The following is a 16,373-nucleotide window of genomic DNA, read 5'->3' as shown; positions in this document are numbered from 1 at the left end:
ACACAATATCAACCTTGGCCAAATACCATTTCCATGGCATAACAAGGATTTGAACCATGGGCTAACATGAACATCAAGTTAGCAACTAAAACATGCATGAATCTCATGACACAACCTCAAACATACCTTAATCTTGACACAAGTATGACCAAATCTCCTTCTAGTTCTCTTCTAAACCAAGCATGAAGCAAAAATCCTTCCTTTTTCCCTTAGTATTTTCAGCCAAGATTTTGAGAATGGATGAACAATTTTTTCCTTTCTTTTCCCTCTACTCACGGCAACAAAGGGGGGCATCCATGCTCATTTTTTTCATTTCTTTATTTTTCTACATAATCCACTAACTAAACATGTTGGAAACATGTTCCTTGCCCATATTCTTGTCATGGCCGGCCACTCACCTTAGGAAGTGGGTTATTTGACATGCAAGGACAACTATTTTCCCACATGTATTAATAGGCCACCTTACAATTGCCTAGCACATTTCTAAATTTTCTCACATAAGTCCTATTTGATAAAAATTCACTTACTATTAACAAAATCCAAACACGAAATTTTCACACATGCATATATACATATAATGAGCATCAATTATGATGGTTAATTATTATTATGACTCGGTTTGGTGGTCCCGAAACCACTTTCCGACTAGGGTCGATTTAGGGATGTCACAAAGTAAAAGCTGAACATCAGTTGCCTTCTGGACTATTACAGCCGGTTACGATACCAGAATGGAAATGGGAAAGAATTACTATGGATTTTTTAACGAGATTACCCCTGTCTCCAAAGATGTCATTTGGGTAATTGCTAATCGGTTGACTAAGTCTGCACACTTTATCCCGGTACACATGGATTTTTCCTTGGATAGATTGGTTGAGTTTTATGTTTCTGGGATAGTCAGATTGCATGGAGTGATTGTCTCCATTATTTCATATAGAGATCATTGGTTTATTTCTCGATTCTGGAGCAAATTGCAAGAAGCTCTGGGTACTCAGCTACACTTTAGTACTGCTTTTCACCCCTAAACAGATTGTAACACCCCTTACCCGTATTTGACGCTGGAATAGGGTACGAGGTGCTACCAAACATAAACTCACACAATCATACATGAATTTTCGTCCAAATTTAAAACTTTTCACTCATATGCATATCGTCCCTTATACAGGCCCACGAGGCCCAAAACATACATTGGGTGTGGTTTGGGACTAAACTAAGAACTTTGGAAACACTTGGAAGATCTTAGAAAAATTTCCATGAAAACAGGGTAACATGCCCGTATGGGTAGGCCCTATGGTTACACACGCCTGTGTGGCTTGGTTAACTCTGTAACTCTTTGTTTACGACATCATCAACCAAAATAGGGTCACACGGCCAAGTCACACACCCGTGTGCTGAGGCCGTGTCATTCACACGGCTGAGACACATGACCGTGTCTCTGCCTGCGTGTTTATTACTGGGCATTCTGTTTTACCTAATTAAGGTGTAGGGGTCACAGGCCAGAACACACACCCATGGGGCAGACCATGTGTCACACACGACCTAGACACATGCCCGTGTGGACAACTTTGAGGCTATTTTTCAATCCAATTGCCACCCTTATTTGCACAAACACATACATGACTTCAAAGGCAATTAACAGGGCATAATCAAGTAAATTAACATACACAAACAAGACATGATTATGATCATTTCATCTTTACTAATACATACATGCATAAGACTTCATACTTTGTCAAGCTAAATTTATAAATTTACATGCACTAAGAGTTGTAGTTTACTTCTATTTAAAATACTCATGTCTCAGCTGCCATCATGCCATTCATTCACAATTCCATCATCAAACATCCATAGCTACAACACATTTCATGATATACACACAACAACCAACCACATCATAATTTCATAGGCACATGCATGCATATATGAATAGGTTTACAACCCAATAAACAATATGAGCCACATCTCATGGCCATATACAAAATGAATCACCAAATTATTATAAGCCAACACACTTGGCCAAGTTAATAATGACATAATTAATCAAAAGAAAAAGTCCCCATAAATGCCATAAACTTAAAATACTTGCATTCACTTATACCCAAATGATAGCTTGATAGTGTGATGGTATCTCCGGCGGTCTCCAACCTGAGCTAGCTAAATTAACCTATAAGAGATGGGAAAGGAAGGGGGTATGTTTCAAAGTTTAGTACATTCATATTCAAATAATAATAACTATTAAATTTTATTTACTGTATCCATCCATAAGGATACTATTATTACAATTTGCATTAAGTCTCATGATTATCACTTACTCATTCATAATGCTTATTTTTTTATCTTACAAATATTAATTGTATGTATTAACATTAGACTAGCAGCCATAATCTCCCCATTATAGCACATCACATTATTAACAAGTTATGTCAACTCATTTAACAACATGCACATCATTTTACGAGTAATCATAAATTCAACGTATAGATTAACAATATTTCACATATCTATAGCTCACTTCTCTCTATGTTTTCACCATGACTTTAATCGACGATTACGCTTGTCTTTCCTTTTTCTCATATCCGTCAGATCACAACTTAAGTATATACATTGTACTATATCACAACTCAATTAGGCTCATAAGCCCAACACATGATTAATTTCAAATCTTACCATACATCCATTCATCATAAATGTAGATCATTAGTCACAAGGTTATCAAATATTTCACAAGCATAACTTTCTCATATGCATTCTTACCACATATTCATAGTATACCGAGTCCTTTACTCATGACTTATGGCATGTACTAAATCGTAGCACATTCTCATATTTCCTCATCATTGACTTACTTGTCAAATAACCCACTAATTTACCCATTGAACACTTGGAATACTATTAGATACATGGAAGGCTCGCACATATGTAGCTAAAGCTACCTCATATCACATAACACATAAAATCTCATTCTCGAGCTACTCATGGGTCTACTCACACAAGCTGTCGGTCAAGACGTAGCTACACGGGCTTCTCACACAAGCTGTCAGGTATCCGTAACACATGCCGAACTACCCAGCCACCGGAAGAACATACAAGACCAGTACCCGGAACCACATAAAAATATATAAAATATCTCATGAGCTCATAAATCACATGGTTCCTAGTGACATGTAACTTGTATCCTAAACTATTCCTAAGGTTCAAACAGGATTTTCTCAATGTCACATCTTCATCGAACTCGTTCACAAAGTCACTCTCATTGACCATAATATTTTCCATACATTCATTACAAAAATTAAACATAGAAATTAATACATTAATAAAGAATTAAAACATGATACAACATTACATTATTTACACATGAACTTACCTCGGCACCAAAAATGGCAAAGAGAGACCTAACCGTCAATTACTCGTTTTCTCTCGTTCTAGGCCTGAATATCATTTTCTTTGATCTATAACATTTAGCCCACTTATTAGTCACATTATTCAATGTGACCCAAAAATCATACTATGGAAAAATTATGTTTTTACCCCTAAAGTTTGACATATTTACATTTTCCCCTAGGCTCATAAAATGAAATTTATTCAATTTCTTTAACTTACAAGCCTAGCTAAATCATTTTCATAACTATAAAAGCCAAAAATTTCAATTAAAACACACTTTTACTACATATTTTATAACTTTTACAATTTAGTCCTTTTAAATGTTTTCACTGAAAATCACTTAGTAAAGTCGTTTCTTACACATCAAACTTTCATAATCTACCAAGAAACATAAAAAAACATGCATGTCACACATGGATAAATTTTTAAACATCAAACCTAGCTCAAATAAATGGTAGAAATAGATAGATCTTGTTACGAGGATTTCAAAAACATAAAAATCATTAAAAACGGGGCTAGAACGGACTTACAATCGAGCTTGGAAGCTTGAAAAACCCTAGTCATGGTTTCTCCATGCAAGTTTTGGCCAAGAGGTTGAAGATGGACAAAAATTGGCTTTTAATATTGTTTTTAATTCATTTTAATAAGTAAATGAGTAAAATGCCCCTAATTTAAAAAATTTCTATTTCACCTATTTCATGTCCATTTTTGTCCAAAAAATTAACCAACGGTCTAATTACCATTTAAGGACCTCTAATTTAAAATTTCATAACAATTGGACGCCTCTAGCATATAGAACTCAAGTTTTACACTTTTTATAATTTAGTCCTTTTGACTAAATTGAGTACCCAAACGTCAAAATTTTTGAACGAAATTTTCACAAAACAATTCCATAAAATTTTAGACTATAAAAATATAATAAAAATGAATTTTACTATGTTAGATTTGTGGTCCCAAAACTACTGTGCTGATTAAGCCCAAAATCAGGATGTTACACAGATGGTCAATCTGAACGGATAATACAGATCTTGGAAGATATGCTTAGGTGTTGTGTACTTGAATTTGAAGGTAACTGGGAAAGGTATTTTCCTCTAGTTGAATTTGCTTATAATAACATTTATCAATCTAGTATTAAAATGGCACTCTATGAAGCCTTGTATGGTTGCAAATGTAGAACTCCATTGTATTGGATAGAACTCAGTGAGAAAAAGTTACACGGAGTTGACTTGGTTTTAGAGACCGAAGAAAAGGTACAAGTCATTCGAGATAGCTTGAAAGCAGCTTCTAATTGACAAAAGTGTTATGATAATTTGAAGAGAAAGGAAATAGAATTTTAGGTTGGTGACAAGGTATTCTTAAAAGTGTCGCCTTGGAAGAAAGTACTCCGGTTTGGTTGCAAAGGAAAATTGAGTCCACGGTTCATTAGACCATATGAAATTATAGAAAGAATTGGACCGGTTGCATATCAGTTAGCCTTACCACTAGAGCTTGAACGGATCCATAATGTTTTTCATGTGTCTATGTTATGGCGGTATCGATCTGATCCTACATATGTTATCTCTCTGACAGAGGTAGAGATCCAGCTTAATATGACATATGGTGAGGAACCAATCAAAATCTTAGCTTGGGAAACACAAGAGTTAAGAAATAAAAAGGTAGCTTTGGTGAAAGTTCTTTGGCAAAGGCATGGTATTGAGGAGGCTACCTGGGAACCGAAGGATACAATGAGAAAGCAATGACCTAATCTTTTTACTGGTAAGATTTTCAGGGATGAAAATCCCTAAAAGGGGGAGAGTTGTAACAACCCATTTTTTAGTGAGATTGGAATAGTGGTTTCGGGACCACAAATCTGATCCAAAATATATTTTATTTTTATTTTACCATATGGCCCGTAATATGATAGAAATGACGTGTGACAATTTTAATTAGACCATTAATAAAAGTATATAGACTTTATGGTGACTTATCCATGGAATTATAGAAAAAGACAAGGGATAAAATTGGAAATACCAAAATACATGGTTAATTAAAAGATGAAAATAAATTATATCATCTTATTTTCATCATGTTCAACATGAAAACACATGGAAGCCCTAGGAAAGAGAAAATAAGCTTTCAAGGCCTAATTGGGTAGGGTCATTTGTCCTGTTTTTAGTAATGGTATTTTTAAAACTGGGATAGCCTAATCTCTCTATTTGAGGGGTTAATTTGAAATATTATCAAGGTATGAAAATGGGTCATGGATGCATTATACTGAAAATTAGAAATTTATGGTAGAGAATGAATGATTATTGATAGATAAACAACTTTTGCAAGGTGATTTTTGATGAAAACTTGATTTAGGGACTAAAATGTAAAATTGTAAAATTTGATGAAAAATTCTAAAATTTTATGTAAACATGTGGGCTTTGGCTAGGCTTTAAATAAGGAGTAATTTGTACAAGTTTCATTTTCCGGGCCTAGGGACAAATCAGAAGTTTTGGAAAAGTCAGGGGCAAAATGGTAATTTTTCCTAGGACGTAAAATGAATCAGTCTAAGTATGAAATGTATGAAATTAATGATTAAATTCATTTATATAGATCCAGACAACACTAATTTGAGATAAGATCGAGGAAAGGAAAAGATTTCGGATTAGTAGATTATTACGCGAACAAGTGTCGAGGTAAGTTCGTGTAACTTAATCAGATATGTAATGATGTAAATTAAATGTTGTATTTTATGTAATGTGATTTATGTTAATGTGCCATACTTTTATGTTATAATGGAAAATTATACATGCTTGAAATGGTAATAAAGGGTTAAATCCCAATTGAATATTGAATTCCGATGAATGCATATGCTTTCCCGAAATTAATAAGGTCCTGCATTTGTTGCGGATGGGATTTAGCTCAGACGAGTAATCCTAATGACCTTGTTATGTAACGGATTTAGCCTGGATGGGTAATCTCGATATAATACTTCTTGAGCACAAGTTATGATTAGGGTTTAGCCTGAACTAGTAATCCTAGTCGAACTCTTGTGAGCATACGTCATAATAAGGATTTAGCCTGGACTGGTAATTATATTATACGACATGTGGCTAGAGTGTGTTCCTTGGTTAAGTATCCTAAGGGGTACCCTCGATAAGAATTAACGGATTAATGAATTGTACACCTCGAGTGTAATACTTGAGCCTTCATCAGAATTTCAATAATTTAATGGACATATAACTCTTGACTTGGCATGTAAGCCTTGAGATAAAATGATAATGACGAAAGAACATTGCTTAACGAGCTCATTTATGTTACTTGATTGATATGAAGATTTTAGTGACTAACATGTTTGAATGATTGTATGTCTTTAGGCAATTTAACCAAACAGATGAAAAACATGTTACGTATGCTTAGATTTATTAAACAAGATTAGTAAGTTTAGTTTCTGTTATATGAACTTACTAAGCATGTAATGCTTACTCCTTTTAATTTTTCCCCTGTTTTATAGTACTTGGAAGCTCGTGAAGGTTGGGAAATCATTGGAGCATCGTCACACTATCAACCTAGAATTTTGGGTATATTTAGTGAAATCATTTTGGTGTATTGGCATGTATAGGGAAACTTGACCAATAGTGGCTTGAAGTGTCATTTTGTAACCTAGCCATTGGAATGGCCAGTGATGGCTCATTTTGGGATATGATTTAGTAAACTATTATGATATATATATCCACATGTGTTATGCTAAGTTCATGTGACTCAATGTTGTGAGTGTCTAAGTTAAGTTGAGTTAGTAACCATAAATACATGAAATGTTATGCCTTGATGAATGATGAATTTGTTCAATTTGAAAGCTTGAATTGGTTGAGTGTTTTATGTAGGGTGAGAAATGAAGTTAGGAAATGGCTTCATTTTGTCTACACGGGCGTGTGTCTAGATCGTGTGTGACACACGACCTGGTAACATGGGCATGTGGTTAGGCCGTGTGTCCTCTGCACCTAAATCTGAGAAACAGAATGCTCAAAAATGGGGATACGGGCAGAGACACGAGTGTGTGTCCTAGCTGTGTGAAACCTGTACCTAATTTGAATTATTTTAATTAACCACACGGCCTAGCACACGGGTGTGTGGCATGGCCGTATGTGCAAGTCAGAGAGTTACATGAGGTCGAACACAGCCTCCAACAGGGCGTGTCCCAGGGTCACATGGGCGTGTCCCTTGGACCATACGGGCATGTGAACCCTGTACCTTGGAAAAATTTTGTAAATTTTAGGAAAAATTCTTAAAGGTCCCGATTAAGTCTGGACTTGTTTTTAATGCTCGTATTGGGCCTCGAGAGTCCAATTAAGGGACGTTATGAACAATCCCGATTAATGAATAGTGACTTGCATGAATTAATTGAAAAATGTTTTGAATGTTCTGGTAAAGTTTTGAAACCCTGTTCTGGGGACGGATACGGGTTAGGGGTGTTACATCTTCCATCCTTTGCAGGCAATAAAAGTTTGTTTCTACTATACTGAAGTGAGTAGAAACCTATATATTTTTTCCTTTTGTACTTCGATTCTGACATGCATGCTCTGAAATATTTGACAGTTTCTGATTATGCTACTGTGTTATAGATTGATAAACTTGTAAAATTTCTTCTAGTAATGTAATGTAATGTATCTATGAATGCATGACATGATGCAAACCTTGTAGGGCCACTACGTTTATTGTGCATATTATGATCTTTAAGCCTGATGCTTTACATTCTTTACTTTGAGATGTAAGTCATAAATTAGATGTTGGAAATGCTTGAGCCTGATTGATGAATTCATAACTTTAAAAGTTCAGAAAACCTTTTTGTCCCACTATTAATTTGACATGACTTGTCTGATTGTCTCTTTACAAAATCAATAAAGATTTTTATCAATCCTATCCCATTTCCACTCAGGAACTATCACTGGCTGAAGTAAACCTGAAGGAACTTGGTGCTCGGCTTTCACTTGTTGAAAAATCAGACATCTCGAAAAAAACTTGGAGATATCTCTTTTCATGCCTGACCATTAATACATTTTCTTCAAATCATTATACATTTTCATACTACCTGGATGCACAGATAAACAACCTGGATGCATAGATAAACAACCATTATGTGCTTCATGAAGAATTTCTTGAATAAGTTCATCATTTTTAGGTACACAAATTCTACCTCGGAGCATCAAATAATCATCGGATTTGACATGGAAGTTTGAATCATTAACCTATTCACAATGAGCTCTCTTGGCTTGCAAATCACTATCATATTTCTGGGCTTCACAAATCTGCTGAATAAACATCGGCCTAGCTCTCAACTCGGCTAGAATAGAACCGTCATCGGATAAAGTCAATCTCATGTCTAATGCTCTCAAACCAAACAAAGTATTCCTACTCAAGGCATCTGGGACTACATTCGCTTTACCTAGGTGATAGTCAATCACCAACTCATAATCTTTTAGCTACTTGAGCCATCTTTGTTGCCGTAAGTTCAAGTCCTTCTAAGCCATCAAATACTTTAAACTCTTATGGTAGGTAAAAACATGACATTTCTCATTGTACAAATGGTGTCGCCATATCTTCAAAGCAAACACAATAGCGACTAATTCCAAATCATGCGTCGGGTAATTCTTCTTATGTGGCTTTAATAGTCTCGAGGCATAAGCTATCACCTTGCCTTCTTGCATCAGCACACATCCTAGTCCATTCAGTGACGCATCGCTATAAATCACAAAATCTTTTCCAGGTTCAGGTTGCACTAAAACCGGTGCCTCGGGTAATAAAGCTTTCAATTTCTCAAAACTTTGCTGACAGTTTTTGGGCCATTCAAACTTGACGTCTTTTTGCAACAATCTCGTCATAGGGGTAGCAATCATCAAAAATCTTTTAACAAATCGTTAGTAATAACCGGCTAAGCCCAGAAAGCTTCTAACTTTGGACTCATTTTTGGACAGCTTCTAATCAACAATCGCTGAAATTTTACTAGGATCAACTCGAATACCATCACCTGAAACGATATGTCCCAAAAATTCGACTTCTCTAAGCCAAAACTCACTTTTATTGAACTTAGCATACAACTATTTGTCTCTCAAAGCTTATAAAATAGTTCTCAATTGCTTGGTATGCTCAGTCTCATCATGAGAATAAATCAGTATGTCATCAATAAAAACAACTACAAACTTATCCAAATATGGTCGAAAAATTTAGTTCATCAAGTCCATGAAAACAACAGGGGCATTAGTTAATCCAAATGACATAATAAGAAATTCAAAGTTCCTGTACCTTGTTTTGAAAGTAGTTTTCAACACATTTTAATCTTTAACTCTAAATTTGTAATACCCGGATCTCAAATCAATCTTGGAAAACACTGTTGATCCTTTCAACTGATCAAACAAGTCATCTATCCTCAGCAACAGATACTTGTTCTTTATGGTTACCTTATTTAGCTGTTGATAATCTATACAAAGTCTCATAAATCCGTCTTTCTTTTTTACAAATAACACTGGAGCACGCTAGGGGGAAAAACTCGGTCTCACGAATCCCTTATCTGTCAATTCTTGCAAATGAGCTTTCAATTCTTTTAATTCAATCGGAGCAATTTTATACAGAGCAATAGATATCAGTGAAGTACTAGGGACTAACTCAATGCCAAACTCAACTTCTCTAACTAGAGGTAACCCAGGCAACTCTTCCAAGAATACATCCGGATATTCATAAACTATCGACACTAATTCAATTTTTAATTTAGACTCTTTTATATTTAGCACATTAGCTAGATAAGATTTACAGCCTTTTTTTATACATTTCTGAGCTGACATCGAAGAAATCACCACAGGTAATCTATCTAACTCGTCTGATTCAACTCAAAGAATTTCACCATTTTCACATTTCAATTCAATAACTTTCTGTCTACAATTTACTATAGCATCATGCAACGTTAGTCAATCCATACCCAAAATAACATCAAACTCATCAAATGGAAACAACATCAATTCAGTCGGAAAACAGTAACCTCTAATCATCAAAAGACATTTCTTACATACTTTGTCAACTAAAACAGGCTTGCCTAAAGGGTTTGACACCTTAATCACAAATTCAGTAAACTCGACAGGTAATTTCTTATTATTTACCAAATTCATACAAATATACTAATGAATAGATCTAGGGTCAATCAATGCAATAACATCAGTATCATAAAGAGAAAAAGTACTAGTAATAACATTGGGAAACATTGCTTCTTCGCAAACTCGGATGGCATAGGCTCTCGCTGATGCTCGAGCTTCGTATCTCATAGCGGTTTCTTTAGTCACACTTTTACTACTGGTTCCATTTCCAGTATTCCTCGGGGGCCTTCCTCTACAAACAGCATTACTAGGCCTTGCACCTTGGAATTTCTCTTTCTTTGCCATGTTTGGGCAATCTTTGATAAAATGATCTTGAGACTGGGACTTAAAACAAGCTCAGTTATTCATTCTACATTCACCGAGATGTCTTCTTCCATAATGTTGACATTCGGGCCTGTTAGACTTTACATTGCCCACACTTGCCATTGAGGTGGCTTGAGATTTAAAACTCGAATGTTGCTTCTCACAATCTCTGCGTGAATATCCTGATGAAAAATTTGAACGGGAATACAGTTCTTTTAATTTCTTAGACTAAGATGGGAATGAATTACTCATAGGTCTCTTCCTCGAATCTCTAGCTTCAAGATTAGCATTCTTTTTCTCTTTATTCAATTCTTCGACCTTACAATCTCGTTCAACCAATACTAAAAACTCTTTCAGCTCTAAGATCCTAACTAACACACGAATGTCTTTATTCAATCCATCCTCAAATCTCTTCCACATGATGGCCTCTGTGGAAACACACTCTCGAGCATACTTAATCAGTATAAAATATTCCCGCTCATACTCTGTTACGGCAATGCGATCCTGTTTCAGCTTAAGAAATTCCTTAGGTTTCTGATCGGTGAACCATTGGTTAATATACTTCTTTCGAAATTTCTTTTGAAAAAAGTCTCATGTAACCCTTTCTCTTGAAACTACAGATACAAGTGTATTCCACCAATGTATGCAAAATCTCTCAGAAGTGAGATAGCACACTTTAAACCCTATCTAGTGTTTAGGACAACTCATCGAATACCTTGATGGAGTTTTTGAGCCAAAACTCGGCTCTCTTGGGATAATCACCAACATTAGCTTGAAAATCTTCAGCCTCATCCTTTCGGATCTTATCAACCGAGGGCTTATTAATTCTTACAAAGTCTATACCTTGTGGGGCTATGAGAACCAGTCGAGGAATAAATGGGGGTGGAGGAGGTTGGGCATGCAAATTTTTTTGAACAAATTTCGTATACCACTTATTCATCATATAGAGAAAGGCTTTCCTACCTCCTTCTCTTTAACTAACCGTAAGGGGTCTACTATCAGACGATGTTGCCCCTTGAGTGGGATCCGGTGCATTACTTTCTACTTTATCAGCCTTAGCTCAATTGGGATCCATTACTATATGAAAACACAATTTACAATTGTCAGGAGTCATCACACTATCACTGTTCATTTATGGCATGTATAGCTAGACTCTTACACACGTTACATTAGTTTGAGAATTGACTAAATTGTAGCTCTGATACCACTAAATGTAACACTTCTTACCCGTGTTTGACACCAAAATAGGGTACGAGGCATTACCAGACTTAAACTTAAACAAACATTCAAAGCCAAGACATGAATTTTCACTCAAATTTAAAACATTTCAAAAACATTCATCTCATCCCTTAAACGAGCCTACGATGCCCAAAACATGACCTAAGAGTGATTCGGGACTAAACTGAGAACTTTAGAAAATTTCTTGGCACTTAGAAAATTTTTCATCAAAACAAGGGTCAAACGCCCGTGTGGCTTGGGCCACGCCCATGTGGGTAGGCAGTGTAGTCACACACGCCCGTGTCCGTAACCTGTGTAACTCTCTATTTATGACGTCATCAACAAATTGAAGTCACACGGCCAAGTCACAAGCCCGTGTGCTTAGGCTATGTGGGCGATTTTATTTTCATAATTTTTCATAAAATAGGTATAAACTTCACATGCCCTGGGCACACGCCCATGTCCTTGGGTCGTGTCCTTCACACGGCTGAGACACACAGTCGTGCCTCTGCTCGTGTGGCAATTCAAAGCTAAAATTCAAAATGCAGGGGACACATGGCCAGATCACACAGCCATGGGACAAGCCATGTGTCACATACGGCCCAGACGTACTTCCGTGTACCTACCTGTATGGACAAAAATAAGGCTATTTACCAAGCCATGTTGCCACCTTTACTTGCACCAACCTACATAACAACAAGCAACACCAATCCAAGCATATTCATACAACCAATTTAGCCACAAAACAAGATATCAATATATCATTTACATGCAACCATCTACCACATATAAACTGTAACATCCCAAATTAGATCCTAATTGGAATAGTGGTTTCAAAACCATAAATTCGTCACAGTAAAATTTGTTTTTATTATATTTTTATGGTCTACAATTTCACGGGATGATTTCGTGAAAATTTCATTTGAAAATTTTGATGCTTGGGCACTCAGTTTGGTCAAAATGACTAAATTGTAAAAAGTGCAAAAGTTGAGTTCTACATGTTAGAAGTGTCTAATTGTTATGAAATTTTAAATTGGAGGCCCTTAAATGGTAATTATACCATTGGATAATTTCTTGGACAAAAATGGACATGAAATGGGTGAAATAGAATATCTTTAAGTTAGGGGCATTTTGGTAATCTAGTAATTAAAATGAATTAAAAACAAAATTAAAAGCCTATTTTTGTCCTTCTTCTACCCCATGGCCGAAACTTGCATGGTGAAGACATAGCTAGGGTTTTTCAAGCTTCCAAGCTTGATTGTAAGTCTGTTCCAGCCCCATTTTTAATGATTTTTACGTTTTTGAAATCCTCGTAACAAGATCTACTCATTTCTACCCATATTTTGAGCTAGGGTTTGTGTTTAAAAATTTACCCATGGATGACATGCATGTGTTTTGATGTATAATGGTAGAAAATGAATGCTCGATGTGTAATAAATGACTTTTACTAAGCGATTTTCGGTGAAATTATAAAAAAGGACTGTTTTGCAAAAGTTACAAATTTGTCATAAAAGTCTGATTCAGTGGAAATTAGGGGTTTGTATAGTTATGAAAATGATTCAGCTAGGATTAAAATGCAAGGAAATTGGATAAAAATCATTTTACGATCCTTGGGGAAAAAGTGCAAATATGTGAAAGTTTAGGGGTCAAAATGTAAATTTGTAAAAATATGATTTTTGGACCCATATGAATAATGTGACTAATTATTAAGCTAAATATGATATTATAGATCAAGGAAAATGAGATTCGGGCATATATTGGGAATGAATGACATTATGGACTAAATCAGAATAAATAGCCCTGCTCGCATTCGAGGTAAGTTTTATATAAATAATATATCAATTCTTTTTATGTTATTATATTTCATTATTATATGACTATGAATGTGTATGAATCGAAATATAATTAGAGGTTGAATAAGATATGAAATTAAATCTTTTTTAGTCTATTTTCATATAAAGGAAACGGTGTAACCAATAGAATTTCATAATATGAGATATTTGAAATTTTGTGAGACAAGATCAGAATGATTTTGGAATCCCCTGTTTTGACTTGGAAATATCATTAAAATTTTAAAAAAATAATTATGGGTTATAATTTATATGCTTAAAATCCTTAATGAGCCTATTTTCAATAGAAATAGACGGAAACATTAATCGAAACCCGTACTATGAGATAATCAATTTTTAGTAAAGAAATGTCAAAGTTGTCAAGCAGCAGAATAGGGGTAACTTTAAAGAATAAATTGTACTTATTGGCTAGACCAAAAATTATGGAAATTTTATGGTAAAACGATATAAGAGTCTAGTTTCAGGGAAAATTTACGGATCTTAATTTGGAGTTCCGTAGGTCTAGATATAAAACATTTAGTAACTATGACTCGAGAAAACAACATGACCAGAAAATAAGTAAAAGTGTAATTATGATTATATTTCCATGGAATCATGCTGATAATTTGCTTATTATTTTCATATGGACTTACCAAGCTTTAAGCTTACTCCCTCCTTTCCATTTCTTTTAATGAAGCCAATACCTTTGGAATATTGTTACATATGTTAGAATTATCAAGTGAGTGGCATGTATAGGGACCTATTTCTATGACATGTGATATTATGATTTGGCCAAATGTATTGGCCTATTTTGAGCTATTGTATATGGCCATGGCATGTGGCTCATATTGATTATGACTTGTAAGTATAGCTAGTCAAGTTATGATTTATTGCTTATGATGTGAAGATATGATTATGTTTGTTTGTCATGCATGGTTGGCAATATGTCATGTGTGTTGAATGCATGTTTTATGACCATGAAGTAAATGTGTAATATGGAGATAAATAATAATGCTTTGAACATGGAAGTTTGATGATAAGTTGAAATAAATTGGCACAAAGATAACTATGGTATGGCTAGTCTTGGCTTAATGTGGGAATGTGTAACACATGCATGTTGATAGGTAAATGATATGTTTGTATCATAATTGAGGATGTTGAATGCCATTGGAAAATAGCCTAAGAGTTAACTACACGGGATGAGACATGACCATGTGTCTCAACCGTGTGAGGGACACGGCCTGGTGACATAGGCGTGTGGCCTGGTCGTGTGGTTCAATTTATTTGCTGACGTCATAAATAGAGAGTTATACGGCCTAAAGACATGGGCATGTTGATGGCACACGGGCGTGTGACCCTGTCTTAGGAGAAAAATTTCTATGTTTTTCCCAAATCTTTCCAAAGTTCTCGATTTAGTCCCGAACCCTTTCTAAAGTATGTTTTGGGCTTCGTAAACCCAAATAAGGGACTATGTGTATGTGATTGAATGTATTAACATATGAATGAAATTTTATGGCCCGATTTGCATGATTGCTTGCGTTTAAGTCTGTTAATGCCTCATATCTTGTCCTGGCATCAGACACAGGAAACGGGTGTTACATTTAGTGGTATCAGAACTATGGTTTAGTTGGTTCTTAGATTAACCTAGCATGAATAAGAGTCTAGCTATACATGCCACCAATCTGTGATAGTGTGATGTCTCCCGAGGCTAATGAGAACCATCTTGTTTAGACAGAAGTACTCTGCAGCCGAGCTACACCAACCATGTTAAATGTGATGCAAAGGTATTTGAGTAAATTACAGTTATGATGTGCCTAATGTGACATCCCTAAATTGACCCAAGTCGGAAAGTGGTTTCGGGACCACTAAACCGAGTCATAATAATAATTAACCATCATAATTGATGCTCATTATATGCATATATGCATGTGTGAAAATTTCATGTTTGGATTTTGTTAATTGTAAGTGAATTTTTATCAAATAGGACTTATGTGAGAAAATTTAGAAATGTGCTAGGCAAATGTAAGGTGGCCTATTAATACATGTGGGAAAGTGTTGTCCTTGCATGTCAAATTAGCCAAAATGAAGCATGATGGCCGGCCATGCTATGAGTGGAAACATGTTGCCAACATGTTTAGTTAGTGGATTATGTAGGAAGAATAAAGAAATGAAAAAAAAAAAGAGAATATGAAGAAAACAAAGAAAAGAAAAAAAAGTGTTCATTCTCTCATTTTTCTCCTTGCTTGGCGAATGTACTAAGAAGAAAGGGGGAAAGCTTGAGAAAATCAGCTATGGGAGTTTGCTAGACTAAGGTATGTTGATGTTATCCATGAGATTCATGCATGTTTTTAGTTGATAGTTTGAGTTCCACCTAACCCATGGTCTAAACCTTTACCATGAAATGGGGATGATATTCGCCATGGGTGTTGTCTTCTTGGTATCATTGATGTTTGATGTTTGATGTTGTGGTGGTGAGGCATGAAGATGAGTTAAGTTTCGCTAAGGTGGGTTTGTGTGGATGTCATTTGCATGCTAA

Source organism: Gossypium arboreum, chromosome 5 (genome assembly GCF_025698485.1).
Source record: "Gossypium arboreum isolate Shixiya-1 chromosome 5, ASM2569848v2, whole genome shotgun sequence".
Classification (NCBI taxonomy): domain Eukaryota; kingdom Viridiplantae; phylum Streptophyta; class Magnoliopsida; order Malvales; family Malvaceae; genus Gossypium; species Gossypium arboreum.
This window is presented reverse-complemented; position numbering follows the sequence as displayed.